Genomic DNA, 15,179 nt, shown 5'->3' on the forward strand with positions numbered 1-15,179 from the left:
TCGGGTACGAGAATTCGGTTTAGCAAGTACTTCTCATACTAATTAGAGCGGGCAGGCTCTCACTATAAATTCGTCACAGAAGAAGAGCACAGAAAGAGCACCATAAGATCTGGCTGACTGCCAAGACATAGAAGCGGATCGAGGAGCACGTAGTTGCGGAGCAATTCAAGTGTTCTAGGAACGAAAATTAAAAAGTGACAAAAGTGACGGAAGTGTTAAGTGGAGTGCTCTGTAGAGCAATTAAACAAAGGAAGTATCGTTCTGTTAACAATATACAGTGGATCTCAATATTATTGAGACACCGTATATTAAAGTATAATTTACATGCGATTGTTTTTTTCTGTTTTCTTTTAGTGAACCGAATTCCTGACATCCACGCAGGACGGGCTTGGGGACAAAATGTCCGCCAAGAGGGCGAAGACAGGGGGCCCCTCTGACGAAGAGGGGGGCCCGAGCCCCGGAGACGAGAATCGAGCAAATCTGCTCGAGATAATAAAAATGCTGAAGGAGGAGATCGCGGAGCTCCGGGCAGAGCTCAGAGCAGAACGTGAAAAACGGCAGGAGAAGGAAAACCTACAAGCCGGACAGCCCATTGAAGTGGACGACATCGTGGGATGTGCGTCTGCTTTCGCCGGAGATGTCTCGGGAGAGCCGACCAACTTAGAAGCCAGCAACATCGTAGCCGGCAACATTGAAGCCAACAACGTTGGAGCCAACAAAACCGTAACGAGCAACATCACCGTTGCAACATCGGAGGACGAAGACCCATTCAACTTCGTCACAAGACGTAAGTCAAAAAGGAGTAAGGTTAGTGCCAAAAGTGTTAAGATTAGTGAAAGCACTCCCCAGGCAAATATTATCCTAACCCCCGCTCAGAAACCAAAGAAGCAGAAGATACCGGTGATTACCGGATATTCATTAAATGTTCCTGTTCTGCTAAAGTCCCTTAAGGCAAAAGGGATAAAGACAACGTTCAAGAACACGAGGGCGGATAAGACCCTCATTTTCGCCGAATCCATGGAGGATCACGGCAAAATCTTCGCTCTCATCAAAGAGCAAGGCTTAAACGCCACAACTAGCACCCCTCAATCCCTGAGGACGCAGTCCCTCATTATTCGAGGATTACATCGGGAAACCGATGCTATAGAAATTCTGGCGGAGCTCAAAGCTGAGCATCCGCAGCTCAAAGCTGAGCATCCGCAGCTCAAAATCCGGTCTGTAGCCAACTTCCTGACAAATCAGGACAAAGCTCTACATAAGGAGAATCCTTCTCTTCCAATGAAGTCTCAATCGGGACTTTTTATAGTGACCTTCGAGCCCTCTCAAGAGCTCAACGACGCCTTCAAGGTGAAATACATTCTACACCAGAAGGTTTCCTTAGAAAAAATAAGACCGTTGGGACAGATTCAATGTTTCAATTGTCAAAATTTTGGGCACGTTGCTCAAAATTGTACAATTGTACATCGCTGCGTTAAATGCACCACAAAACATCCGCGTGGCGACTGCCCACGCCCCTCAACGGAGGTGCCGCAATGCTGCAACTGCGGCAAAGTCGGACATCCCGTCAGCTTCCGCGGTTGCCCAGCATATAAAGATATGCTGGCCCGAAAAGAAGCTGCCAAAGTCCGCAAATCTAAAGAAGCACAGCAGACCAAACAGGCAGTAGCACAACTGTCGCAAAGTTTGGCCAAACCAGGCATATCTTACGCTGAAGCCATGAAACAATCACTGCCCCGCGTGGCTCCTGCACCTCCACCTCCAACAAAGTCTCTCCCAAACCAGCCGGCTGCATTCCGTGAATTGGTTGGAGCCCTCACCTCAGCCAGCACGAATGAACAACGGCAATTTGCTGCCATTAAACTTATTCTTAATTTATGGAGTTAAGTATCGTTACTTTTAACTCCGCGTCCCTTGTATCTCACGCCAAACGTGCCACTGCCCAGGTGTTGATCGACTCTCTGAAAGCAGACATTTATTGCGTTTCGGAGACCCATCTTAAAAGCAGGCATAACGTGAACTTCACCGGATATAATACCATCCGGGACGATAACAACACCGGCTCTGCCCTATTAATCAAAAAAGATTATGAATTCGAGGAAGTCGCCATAGACAACCTGCTAACCTGTTCCGCCGCGGCGGCTTTCATTAAAACGGCTGGCAATAAACGGATTCTCATTGTCTCCGTTTATATTAGGTGCCAATCTAGAAATGAGGAACTGGGCCATGACTTAAAAGTCTTGAGCGATCTCCAGTTGAAATCTAATTACCTCGTCTTTGGAGGCGACTTCAACTCCAGGCACACTCACTGGGGCGACACGGCCATTAACTGTAATGGGAAAACCCTGCTCAAATGGATCCACGACCCTTTCTCGCCTACCAATCTCGTGATGATCTTGCCGAATTCTCCGTCAAGGCCCAGTAGTCAATCTATATTAGACTACTTCCTTCTGTCTATGGAAATGAAGCAAAGCTTTCAGGTAATATCATGTGATACCTTACCAGGCATGTCCGACCATTTCGCGGTCAATCTCAAACTGTCCTCACCTTTTTCTCTGCAAAAGAGAGTAATGACCACAATTAGGTCTTTCGCCCACACTGACTGGGATAAATTCAGGGCTGAGTTAGCACCAAAACTCAACTTGAAAAAGCATTCAAATAATCGCAATCTGTCGGACAAAGAAACCGACGAGGCTATTAACTTGGCGTCTGACGTTATTGACACTGCTACACGCAGAAACTCTAGCTGATAAAAGTCGATGAGTTTGAATTCAATTCTCTTCCACATGGGATAATGCTCCACTTGAAAGTTAGGCAGGTTTGGAGGCGTAATCTTAAGCGCAAATTTTACGAGTACGGGAATAAAATAAATGCGGAATATAAAGCATTACTCTCCCGGATTAACTGTCTCAGTACGCTAATCCGTGGTATGGTGGCGACCTTCCGTAGCAAGGAATTGACCCGCAAACTTGCAGACATTAAGCCTGGAGCTAATATGTTCCAAAATATCAACAGGCTAACCGGGAAATACAAAGCCCGCAACTTTGTTCTAACCCAAAACAAAGTGCGAGTCTGCAGTGATGCTGAGAAAGCAAAAACACTTGGGGAATTCTTCGAGCGACAGCTCAACGCAACACCTCCGAGCAACAGAACGGCTCTCACTAAGACTGTTGATTCAACAGTCAGAGATTTCACTTCTAGGAACTGCTACAGAATCACGTCTTTTTCTGCCCAGAACCCTTCCAACAAGCCTACTGATTCGAGCAAATTTCTGAGTTTATCACAACTCACTGCTATTACCCATAACCTTAACGGTAAAAAGTCAGCAGGCCCAGATGGAATTACGAATTTTGTCTTAAAAAATCTTCCAGTAGCCTCCATTAAGTTCCTGCTTGCGGTTTTTAATAACTGCATTAATAATGGCTACTTCCCATCCACCTGGAAAATAGCCAAAATTATAGCCATTCGCGAAGGAGGTGTCTCTTGTGAACCTGGTAACTTCAGACCCGTTTCACTTCTATCTAACCTGGGAAAGCTTTTTGAGAGAGCATGGACCGTAGGGCTGGTCCAACACTGCAATCTTAACAACATTATTCCAGACCATCAGTTCGGTTTCCGTGCTAAACACGGAACACAGCACGCCCTGAGCTACCTCCACGATACTGTGGCCAGCAGACTTAACGTCAATAACAAACCCACGGTAGCTTGCGCTCTGGATTTAGAAAAGGCCTTTGATTCCGTCTGGATAAACGGGCTAATCTATAAACTGATCAAATACGAATTCCCAATCCCGACTATCAGACTTGCCATCAGTTTCTTCGAGGATAGACATTTTTACGTCAGTGTCGGAAATGAGATTTCCGATATCTTGCCGGTTACTTCTGGGGTGCCGCAGGGATCCATTTCTGGTCCTACTTTATACAATATTTTCATTGCTGATGTTCCCTCCCCTGAGGTCGGTACAGAGCTTATTCAGTATGCCGACGACACACTCGTCTACTCCTCTAATTTTCGCCCAGACAAGGCAGTTAGCGATATAGAGGATTACTTGGTTGACCTCTGCTACTACTACCAGAGCTGGGGTATTAAAATTAACTCAACCAAGACACAAGTCTGTATCTTCAGGAGGAAATCTACATACTCGGGATCTAGATCTATCCACAGGAAGGCTAAACGCCTGAAACTGGAAATCGGGAATACAATAGTAAGAGGGTCGAAATCGATCAAATATCTAGGAATCAATTTCAACGAATTCCTAAGATTTAACGACCATGTTAAACTCGCCATTGGAAAAGCAAATGGTGCATTGCGCAAGATCTACTTTCTTCTTCGCAAAAAAGTGGGTCTAAGCACCAAAACTAAGCTGATCCTATATAAGACTCTCATCAGGCCCATCATATGCTACGGAGCCCCTTCGTGGATCACTTGCTCTTCGAAAGCCATGGATAAATGCATGTCTTTCGAACGCCGTGTATTAAGACATTGCACTGGATTGTCTTACAATTGGAAGACTAAGAAGTGCGGCAGGAACGCCATAGTATACCGGCGAGCAAATATAGACCCCATTAGAGAATATATTCTCAACACTACGGAGCGGTTTTTCAATAAACTTGAAAACCATCCAAACCCAAAAATTAGAAGACTGCATGAGCAGGGCAAAACAATCCCACTAGCGACTTTCCTTAGGCCGTGCCAGATACTGAACCCTGACCTAAAATCAATAATCCTGTCCCTCTTCGATACACCTTGCCTGGTAGGAGTGCAAAGAGGCTAAGCACTATATGAATATTAAGTGCTATTGTATATAGTAGAATTAAGTATTTATGTAAGTAAATGTAAGTAGTAATAAGGTAGATGTAAGTAAGTAAAACAAAACCTTCTCGCGTCATTAGTGTGGACGCAGTTTTGAAAATAGGTTAAGTAATGTTTTAATTAAATACAAAGCCAAGGAACGTTGTAAATTACAGTTTGTTTTTACACAATAAAGTTAATTACAGAGAAGGTCGGGTAGGCCAAACAATGTATAGCCACCCATTGTAATAATTCTAAGCTAGCTAAGCTAATTCTAAGCTAATTTTAAGCAAAATGTATCAGATGTAAGACACTAATTAGAAATAAATAAAATGAAAAAATGAAAAAGGAGCACGTTGAACTGAAGGCTCTTACTTCCGCTGTGAGTGAAAACGCAACTTCCTGGTGGTCGTAAGTCTTTCAATGATCCTGTGAGAGACGTTAACGGTAGGATTTGTAATGACAAGTGGGAGTGCTATCCCAAAAACATAAAAGGATGGCGCAATTGACCGTGAAGATCCGCCCACAAATACTGAAGCTCCATCGAAGTGTTCCGTCGACATGTACTCTGTGCTAACCAGGCCCGGGAATGCGAGAAGTTCTTTGAGCACTTCGATTCCTCACGTGTCATTAACAACAACAAAATGCACGTGTCCTTTCCGATACGTGGGTCCGCATCAGATTCTGAAAAATAAACACAAAAGGATTCACGAGAGCCTATCGAATGACCAACACGCGAGCTAAACCTGGAAATAAAGGAAAAAATTAACGGCTCGACTGCGCGTAGAGTCGTAAAACTCCGAACCCGAGTGCCGCGAATGAAAGGGATGATCCACGACGGATCCCATCCTCGCTCAATAATCAGTAAAAAAATATAATTCGTAATAAGAAATAAAGGCCCCCTACCCCTTCAGAGCTTTCAAAAGATATGTTATTTTGTTTTGTTAATTAAGAATTCAACGTTTTTTGAATTAAACTTATCAATGTTCCTTAAAAGACAAACTCAACTAGATATTTCTTCTTTTTGAATTGATGTTTTCGATTTCTCCATATTCCTGGGCCAAAAAATATCCCGATTGTAGCTGTTTCATCAACAACCGCGATAGAATAATCAGCAAAATCCAGATCCAATACCATTCAACTCCGCTTATCGCAGTCCATTAATTTCTGAGTCCACTGACCCTTGCCTTGAACTTCAAATTCAAGCAGCAAACGCAGCTCATATTCTTCCATGACTGAGTTCATGCATTCTTGTTTTAACCCGAAGCAACCGTTGCGGAAAGCGACCGGTTGTAAGGTTTTTTTTAAAAGTAATTAAAATTGAGTAATGTAAATGGTAAATGTTGGAATTTTACAATTGAGAGGACTAATTGGGAAAGTAAGGAATGTTATCATCATCATCATCAACGGCGCAACAACCGGTATCCGGTCTAGGTCTGCCTTAATAAGGAACTCCAGACATCCCGGTTTTGCGCCGAGGTCCACCAATTCGATATCCCTAAAAGCTGTCTGGCGTCCTGACCCACGCCGTCGCTCCATCTTAGGCAGGGCCTGCCTCGTCTTCTTTTTCTACCATAGATATTGCCCTTATAGACTTTCCGGGTGGGATCATCCTCATCCATACGGATTAAGTGACCCGCCCACCGTAACCTATTGAGCCGGATTTTATCCACAACCGGACGGTCATGGTATCGCTCATAGATTTCGTCATTGTGTAGGCTACGGAATCGTCCATCCTCATGTAGGGGGCCAAAAATTCTTCGGAGGATTCTTCTCTCGAATGCAGCCAAGAGTTCGCAATTTTTCTTGCTAAGAACCCAAGTTTCCGAGGAATACATGAGGACTGGCAAGATCATAGTCTTGTACAGTAAGAGCTTTGACCCTATGGTGAGACGTTTCGAGCGGAACAGTCTTTGTAAGCTGAAATAGGCTCTGTTGGCTGACAACACCCGTGCGCGGATTTCATCATCGTAGCTGTTATCGGTTGTGATTTTCGACCCTAGATAGGAGAAATTGTCAACGGTCTCAAAGTTGTATTCTCCTATCCTTATTCTTCTTCGTGTTTGTGTTTGACCAGTGCGGTTTGATGTTGTTGGTTGATTCGTCTTCGGTGCTGACGTTGCCACCATATATTTTGTCTTGCCTTCATTGATGTGCAGCCCAAGATCTCGCGCCGCCTGCTCGATCTGGATGAAGGCAGTTTGTACATCTTGTGTCGTTCTTCCCATGATGTCGATATCGTCAGCATAGGCCAGTAGTTGGGTGGACTTGAAGAGGATCGTACCTCTTGCATTTACCTCGGCATCACGGATCACTTTCTCGAGGGCCAGGTTAAAGAGGACGCATGATAGCGCATCCCCTTGTCGTAGACCGTTGTTGATGTCGAATGGTCTTGAGAGTGATCCTGCTGCTTTTATCTGGCCTCGCACATTGGTCAGGGTCAGCCTAGTCAGTCTTATTCATTTCGTCGGGATACCGAATTCTCTCATGGCCGTGTTTTACCCTGGCTATGCTATCATAGGCGGCTTTAAAGTCGATGAACAGATGGTGCATGTTGTCCATATTCCAACAGTTTTTCCATCGCTTGGCGCAGAGAGAAAATCTGATCTGTTGCTGATTTGCCTGGAGTGAAGCCTCTTTGGTATGGGCCAATGATGTTCTGGGCGTATGGGGCTATCCGGCCTAGTAAGAAAGTGGAGAATATCTTATAGATGGTACTCAGCAACGTGATACCTCTATAATTGCTGCACTGTGTGATATCTCCCTTTTTATGTATGAGACAGATAATGCCTCGTTGCCGATCGTCAGGCATTGATTCGCTGTCCCATACCTTCAGCACAAGTTGATGAACCACTTGGTGTAACTGGTCGCCTCCATATTTAACCAATTCGGCTGTAATTCCATCGGCTCCTGGCGACTTGTGATTTTTTAGCCGATGAATTGCACGGACTGTTTCTCCTAAACTTGGTGGTGGCAGTATTTGTCCGTCGTCTTCAGTTGGCGAGACCTCCAACTCGCCGATGTTCTGGTTGTTCAGTAGTTCATCAAAGTACTCAACCCATCGCTCTAATATGCCCATTCTGTCGGAAATCAGATTTCCCTCTTTGTCTCGGCAGGATGAGCATCGAGGTGTATAAGGCTTCATCCTGCTGACTTGTTGGTAAAACTTCCGCGCCTGGTGCGGTTGTTCTCTGTACTTTTCGAGTTGACAAACTTTTTGGTTCCCCCAGGTTTCCTTCTTCCGTCTGTGAAGTCGCTTCTCCGCTCGACGCAATTCGTGATAAGTCTCTGCGCGTGCCCGCGTTCTTTGAAAATGCAACATTACTCGGTATGCAGCATTCTTCCGTTCCGTTGCTAGCTTACATTCATCGTCAAACCAGCCGTTCCGACTCCTTTTGCGGCTGGGGCCAAGTATGTTTGTGGCCGTATCCATGATAACGTTCTTCAGGTGATTGTGAAGATCATTTGTTGATGCTTCATCTCCAGGTCCTCTGTTGACTGCAGTTATTGCGGCATCCATTTCCCTCTTATAGGTGTCGTGGAGGGTTGTGTTGTGGATGGCTTCAGTATTCACTCTCACCTGATTGTCAGAGGGGATTCTAGGTGGTATTGTTATTCGAGCTCGGAGCACCATGCCAACGAGATAGTGATCCGAGTCTATATTGGCCCCCCTATATGTTCTGACATTCATCAAGGCTGAGAGGTGGCGGCGTTCGATCAACACGTGGTCAATTTGGATGAAAGTGGTCCCGTCTGGAGAGGCCCACGTATGTTTGTGGACCGCTTTCCGCGCAAACCAGGTACTTCCAACAACCATTTCGTGTGACCCTGCTAATTGAATAGTCCGCAGTCCGTTATCATTTGTTTTTTCGTGTAAGCTATGGGAGCCAACGTATCGCCTGAATACGGGCTCCTTCCCTACTTGGCTGTTAAAATCCCCAAGTATGATTTTGATATCATATCTGGGACAGGCTTCGAGGGTTCGTTCTACTGCCTCGTAGAAGGTATCCTTCTCCGACTCTGCAGTCTCCTCTGTAGGGGCGTGAACGTTTATGAGGCTTATATTTCTAAACTTGCCTCGCAAGCGCAGAGTGCATAGCCGATAACAGCAGGTTTCATTTTTTGGCTGACTAAGAAACCTACTCCGAGCACATGGTTTACTGGATGACCACTATAATATATGGTGTAGTGGCTCTTCTCCAGGAAACCGGTCCCTGTCCATCGCATCTCATGTAACGCTGTTATATCAGCCCTATATTGGGACAGGGTATCGGCTAGCTGCTGGTCAGCTTCATCTCTGTACAGGGAGCGCACGTTCCATGAGAAAATGCGCAAATCTTTATTCCGTGTTCGTTGCCGGGTCCGTTTTAAAATCCGTCCTGTCCGAGGCTCCTGTTGTGGCTTCGTAACGAGTTGTTTTCCGTGTAGGATTGTCAGCCCTACCCAACCTCCAACCTGGAGGACCAGTTGGTACAATTTGTCCCGTTTTTAGGCGCGGGAGACTCGCTTTCATCCTTCTCCGTCTGCAGCTTTTCGTTAAGAAAGAGCTCCCAGCGGTCACCACGTGGAGGTGGAGATAGGGTTTGGTAGTAGAGCTGTTGGTGTTGGTTCAGCAGGCATTTCCCAGGTTTTATGCTCCATCGTGGGTACCAATCCACGTTTCGCCCTGGGACCTATACTACCCTTTGACCAGGAATGTTATAATGGAGGAAAAAACAAACAAAAAATGAAGATAACATATTATTGAATGCACCCCTCTCGGATGGAAACTGAGAAACGCGGACATTACAGCTTCTAATTCATTATGACGTGGAACTAACGATGTAGAAGAAATATGTCACCATGATTCCGAAAGGTATAACAACCCGTGAAGTTACACCTTTTGTGGATGATATGGAGTAAGAAGAATATTATCTTTGCCATCAGCGCACTCAAGCCAAGTAATTTTAATGGTGCATAATACCACTCATTATGAGGAAAATGTTCCCTAGAATGGTCACTCTATCTCTTACCGTTAAGAGTTGTAGTGTTTTTCGTAGTTAGTATCAAAAAGCTTCACCAGCCCAACAAAATCAAATCTGGGATTAAATGATTTGGATAGTGGAAAATTGTGATTATGTTGAGTAGGTCAAGCTTTTTTTAACACTATTTAGCAGAAATGAGCCTACGTTCAACTAAAAAAATGAGCTTAAATTAAAACTCTTCACCAAATCTTTGAAGCCATTCCTTCCCCCAAACTACACTCCCAAACCCCCTGTAACAGTCACAGATGCAAAGTGTCATCGTAGCCTCATAATGTACAAAATGTACTCCAACAAGAGACATATCGGAAGAATTGTTCCGCGACATAGAATAGGGAGGATAAATTAACAAAACAGAAAAAAAACATTGTAAACGAGATGAGAATACAACATTGGGGATAGCCGAAGCCAACACCCGCAGCTGTGATTCCCGTTATTCAACAAAATGCTACAAGGCTTATCCGTCCCGAAATTATGACAAAATTCGCGCCGATCTAATCTCTGTTGTTTGAAGTCGGAAAATTGACGAGAGACGAAGTATTGGAGGCAATCAGGCACAGCCTCACGCACCTCTGTTTCCAACCGAATACTTGCTACCAACCAACAATCCTCCCCCCGACAACGAAGAAAACGCATCTCTTCAATCACTATGAGTGGAACTTAATTTATTTGCGGAAGGACTTTCACGGTTAATTATGCCAACTTTATTTTCTTTTTAGGTTTTTGGGTTAGCTCTCTCCTCTTGGGCCACTCAAGATGGTCTTTTGACCATCGGACCTTCTCAATAAATCATTATAGTCACAACAACCCTAATTACCTGCAAAAGACTTAGAGAGAGAAACACATTTAAACGGTTAGAGGCATAAATCGAGCAGCAGAAACTTTACAATAAAATTGTTCAGTCATTAATTGGAGAAGGGAGAAATAAAGATATAAAAATGGTCTCTATACAATTGCTTAAATCGATATATAAGATTTAAAAAAAAAAAATCATAAGTCGCCAGGAGCCGATGGAATTACAGCCGAATTGGTTAAATATGGAGGCGACCAGTTACACCAAGTGGTTCATCAACTTGTGCTCAAGGTATGGGACAGCGAATCAATGCCTGACGATTGGCAACGAGGCATAATCTGTCTCATACATAAAAAGGGAGATATCACACAGTGCAGCAATTATAGAGGTATCACGTTGCTGAGTACCATCTATAAGATATTCTCCACTATCTTGCTAGGCCGGATAGCCCCATACGCCCAGAACATCATTGGCCCATACCAAAGAGGCTTCACTCCAGGCAAATCAGCAACATATCAGATTTTCTCTCTGCGGCAAGCAATGGAAAAACTGTTGGAATATGGACAACAGTTGTACCATCTGTTCATCGACTTTAAAGCCCCCTATGATAGCATAGCCAGGGTAAAACTGTACTCGGCCATGGGAGAAATCGGTATCCCGACGAAATTAATAAGACTGACTAGGCTGACCCTGATCAATGTTCGAGGCCAGATAAAAGCAGTAGGATCACTCTCAAGACCATTCGACATCAACAACGATCTACGACAAGGGGATGCGCTATCATGCGTCCTCTTTAACCTGACCCTCGAGAAAGTGGTCCGTGATGCCGAGGTAAATGCAAGAGGTACGATCCTCTTCAAGTCCACCCAACTACTGGCCTATGCTGACGATATCGACATCATGGGAAGAACCACCCGAGACGTACAAACTGCCTTCATCCAGATCGAGCAGGCGGCGCGAGATCTTGGGCTGCATATCAATGAAGGCAAGACAAAATATATGGTGGCAACGTCAGCACCGAAGACGAATCAACCAACAACATCAAACCGCACTGGTCAAACACAAACACGAAGAAGAATAAGGATAGGAGAATACAACTTTGAGACCGTTGACAATTTCTCCTATCTAGGGTCGAAAATCACAACCGATAACAGCTACGATGATGAAATCCGCGCACGGTTGTTGTCAGCCAACAGAGCCTATTTCAGCTTACAAAGCCTGTTCCGCTCGAAACGTCTCACCATAGGGTCAAAGCTCTTACTGTACAAGACTATGATCTTGCCAGTCCTCATGTATTCCTCGGAAACTTGGGTTCTTAGCAAGAAAAATTGCGAACTCTTGGCCGCGTTCGAGAGAAGAATCCTCCGAAGAATTTTTGGCCCCCTACATGAGGATGGACGATTCCCTAGCCTACACAATGACGAAATCTATGAGCGATACCATGACCGTCCGGTTGTGGATAAAATCCGGCTCAATAGGTTACGGTGGGCGGGTCACTTAATCCGTATGGATGAGGATGATCCCACCCGGAAAGTCTATAAGGGCAATATCTATGGTAGAAAAAGAAGACGAGGCAGGCCCTGCCTAAGATGGAGCGACGGCGTGGGTCAGGACGCCAGACAGCTTTTAGGGATATTGAATTGGTGGACCTCGGCGCAAAACCGGGATGTCTGGAGTTCCTTATTAAGGCAGGCCTAGACCGGATACCGGTTGTTGCGCCGTTGATGATGATGATGATAAGATTTTTAATCTTTAAGGGGATCATCCTGCATGAAGGCCGTTTTTTTTTTTTGGCTTTCTTTAGAAATTTTTCGTGAAGAACTGGATAAAGATACAAATACGAATTTTTCACCATATATTTATTAATTTCTTGAGCGCGCATAGTAATTTTTCCAGCACGATCGCATAGTTGGTTATTGAAATACAGAGCAATTTATACACCCATCTCCAAAAAAAGGTGTTTTTCTGTTGCCACGCTAGAGGGCGCTGCGATCATCTTAAGGAAAAAAGTAAACGGCATTTTAACGAACAGACTTAACTACAGTCCGCAAACTAGGATTATTAAAAAATATTAAAAGCTTAATTTCTGGTGTCGTGTTGAACTTTTTTTTGTGAATTTTGGCGTTTTTTTAAGGCTTCTTTATTGAATAAAAAAAACAAGTCGGGAAACCGGAAGCTTGACGCTTCAGGTATAAAAGGTTTTGTGTTTCCCTATGTGAGGAGCATAACGTAGTTCTCCATTGGCTTATAGCATTGACCCGAGATATTTAAATCGCTCAGTTGTGGGCAGGTTACCACCATTGCCAGAACTCAGCGATTTAAATATCTGGAGGGGCAGATTACTGCCATTGAAAGAACTCAGCGATTTAAATATCTCGAGTCAATGCTACCAGCCAATGGAGAACTGCGTAATGAAATGTTTCAAGCATTAACGCCACCTGGATGAAGTGACATTCCGCAACTGGTGTTCTTTGTGATCGACGTATCAGCGCACGTCCCAAATCTAAAATTTACTGCAATGTCGTCCATCTGTCGCTCTCTATAGTTTGAGTGTTGACTATAAAGGACAATGAACGGCGTCTTGCGGCAATGGGGACGAAGATGTTGCATTGCACTGGTGGCGTGACACGTTTTGATTACGTCTGAAATGAGAATATCCGCGGTCGATATGGGTTTGCAACGATCGTGGAAAAACTGCAAGAGAGGCGTTTTCGATGGTGTGTTCACGTAATTCACGCTAACGAGAATTCAGCAACCAGTATTGGTCAGAACATCGAAGTCAATGGTAAGCAACCAAAAGGCCGGCCAAAACAATGGTCGCATGATACACTGGATGGGGATTTGAAGGTCTCGCGATTACCTCCTGATCAGGCATTTGATAAAATAAAATGACGAAACCGATCACGACGAGCCGACCCCGCTTGTGAACTAAAGGCTAAAGAAAAAGAAGAAGATGTGAGGAGCGGTGAGCCTGACAGTTCCGCGTCACATAGTTAAAAATTCTATTGGCATCTATTTTTTAGAAAGTAATTTAAATAAATCATTTGATGGAAAGCCCTGTATTGAAATAGTCAACCTCATACGCTTCACACTCTGAGTTTAATATTATTAGCAAATGCCAACAATTTAACCAACATCAAATATAAAAAAGGGCTAGGGAGAATTAGATTCTTCTTGAATGGAATTTTAATATTTCACTCGAATTTCAATTATTCTCGTTAATTATGACGTTAGCATCTTATTTGTATGGCTTAGGATGCTGTTAATTAGCACGAAATTGATAAGTTTGAACTGCCATAACTTTTCCAATAATAATTGGATTTTTATGAAACTTGGCATGTGTATGCACGAGGCTGTCCTCTATGTCGGTGCAAAATTTAGTACACTTTGGAGTAACTTAAGGGGAGTTTTTTAGTCAATTTCTAAAAGTTGATAATATACTATTAGTAAATTTTTGAGCAGATACCGGAATAGGACATCTCTCGAAGATTAGATTTCACATAAGTGTTTTACACAAAATCTTAAAAAGTGCTGCAGATAAGTCGATTCTTCATAAATGCGACTTTAATATTTCACGCGAATGTCAATTATTCCGGGTAATTATGACGTCAGCATCTGATTTGCATGGCTTTGGAAGCGGTAAAATCGCGCGAAATTGCTAAGTTTGAACTGCTATAACTTTGGCGTTAATTGCCAGATTTCGACGAAATTTTGCAAGTATACACAGAATATTGTCCTCTATGCTGGTACAAAATTCCAAAGTCCTAGAATGAATTTAAGGAGGGTTTTCAGTAAATTTCTAAAAAGTAGTAATATACTATTAGTAAGTTTATTTGAGCAGATACCGAGATGGGACATATTTTGAGGCCTAGATTTCATCTAGGCGCACCACCCTGATTTTTTCCGGATTTTTAGGTCGGGTAGTTTCCGAAAATGAGTCCTGTCTCACTTCAAGTGCGTACATTTTGACTCATTACTTACGCACTTTGCAATTTATGCCAAAACTAGTATCAGTTTCGGAAAGTACAAATCGAGACCTTTCATTTGATACCCTACACAACTATATCCGGTGAAAAAATTTTTGAATCCCCCCTTTGCATGTATGGGGAGCCCCCCTTTAAACTCCAGCTAAATTTATGCCACTCACTGTATGCGTGGGATTTCATAGTTCCCATCTGTCCACCTAATTTCGTTCGGATCGGTTTAGCCGTTTTGGAGAAAAATGCGTGTGACAGACAGACAGACAGACATTGAATCGATTTTAATAAGGTTTTGTTTTACACAAAACCTTAAAAATGCCACGTTGATGTGGTTTTTTTGTTTATAATTTATTATGTAATCAAAAGCAATAGTAATGAAATCTCACTTTTCTTTTGTCTTTTGCAAGTAAAAGATTGTTTAGCAGAGGTCGGCATTTCAACGCTGAACTGTCTTAATAACAGCTCTAAAATGAACCAACGAGAACCTTTGGCACATTATAAAGGTGTAAATAAACAAGTAGAAACCGAAATCTCTTGTTGAGTTAGACAGTTTTTCTAATGGAAATCTGTGTTTAGAAAAAATATAAACTAGATGTA

At 43.5% G+C, this 15,179-nt stretch overlaps 1 protein-coding gene across 2 annotated transcripts in view; it reads right to left on the bottom strand.

Annotated features, from left to right (window-relative positions):
• The window catches only part of LOC119647142 (NAD kinase 2, mitochondrial), a 65,854-nt gene that overhangs the window by 12,923 nt on the left and 37,752 nt on the right, over positions 1-15,179 (bottom strand). The window lies entirely within an intron of this gene.

Source organism: Hermetia illucens, chromosome 1 (assembly GCF_905115235.1).
Source record: "Hermetia illucens chromosome 1, iHerIll2.2.curated.20191125, whole genome shotgun sequence".
In the NCBI taxonomy this organism is placed as follows: Eukaryota; Metazoa; Arthropoda; class Insecta; order Diptera; family Stratiomyidae; genus Hermetia; species Hermetia illucens.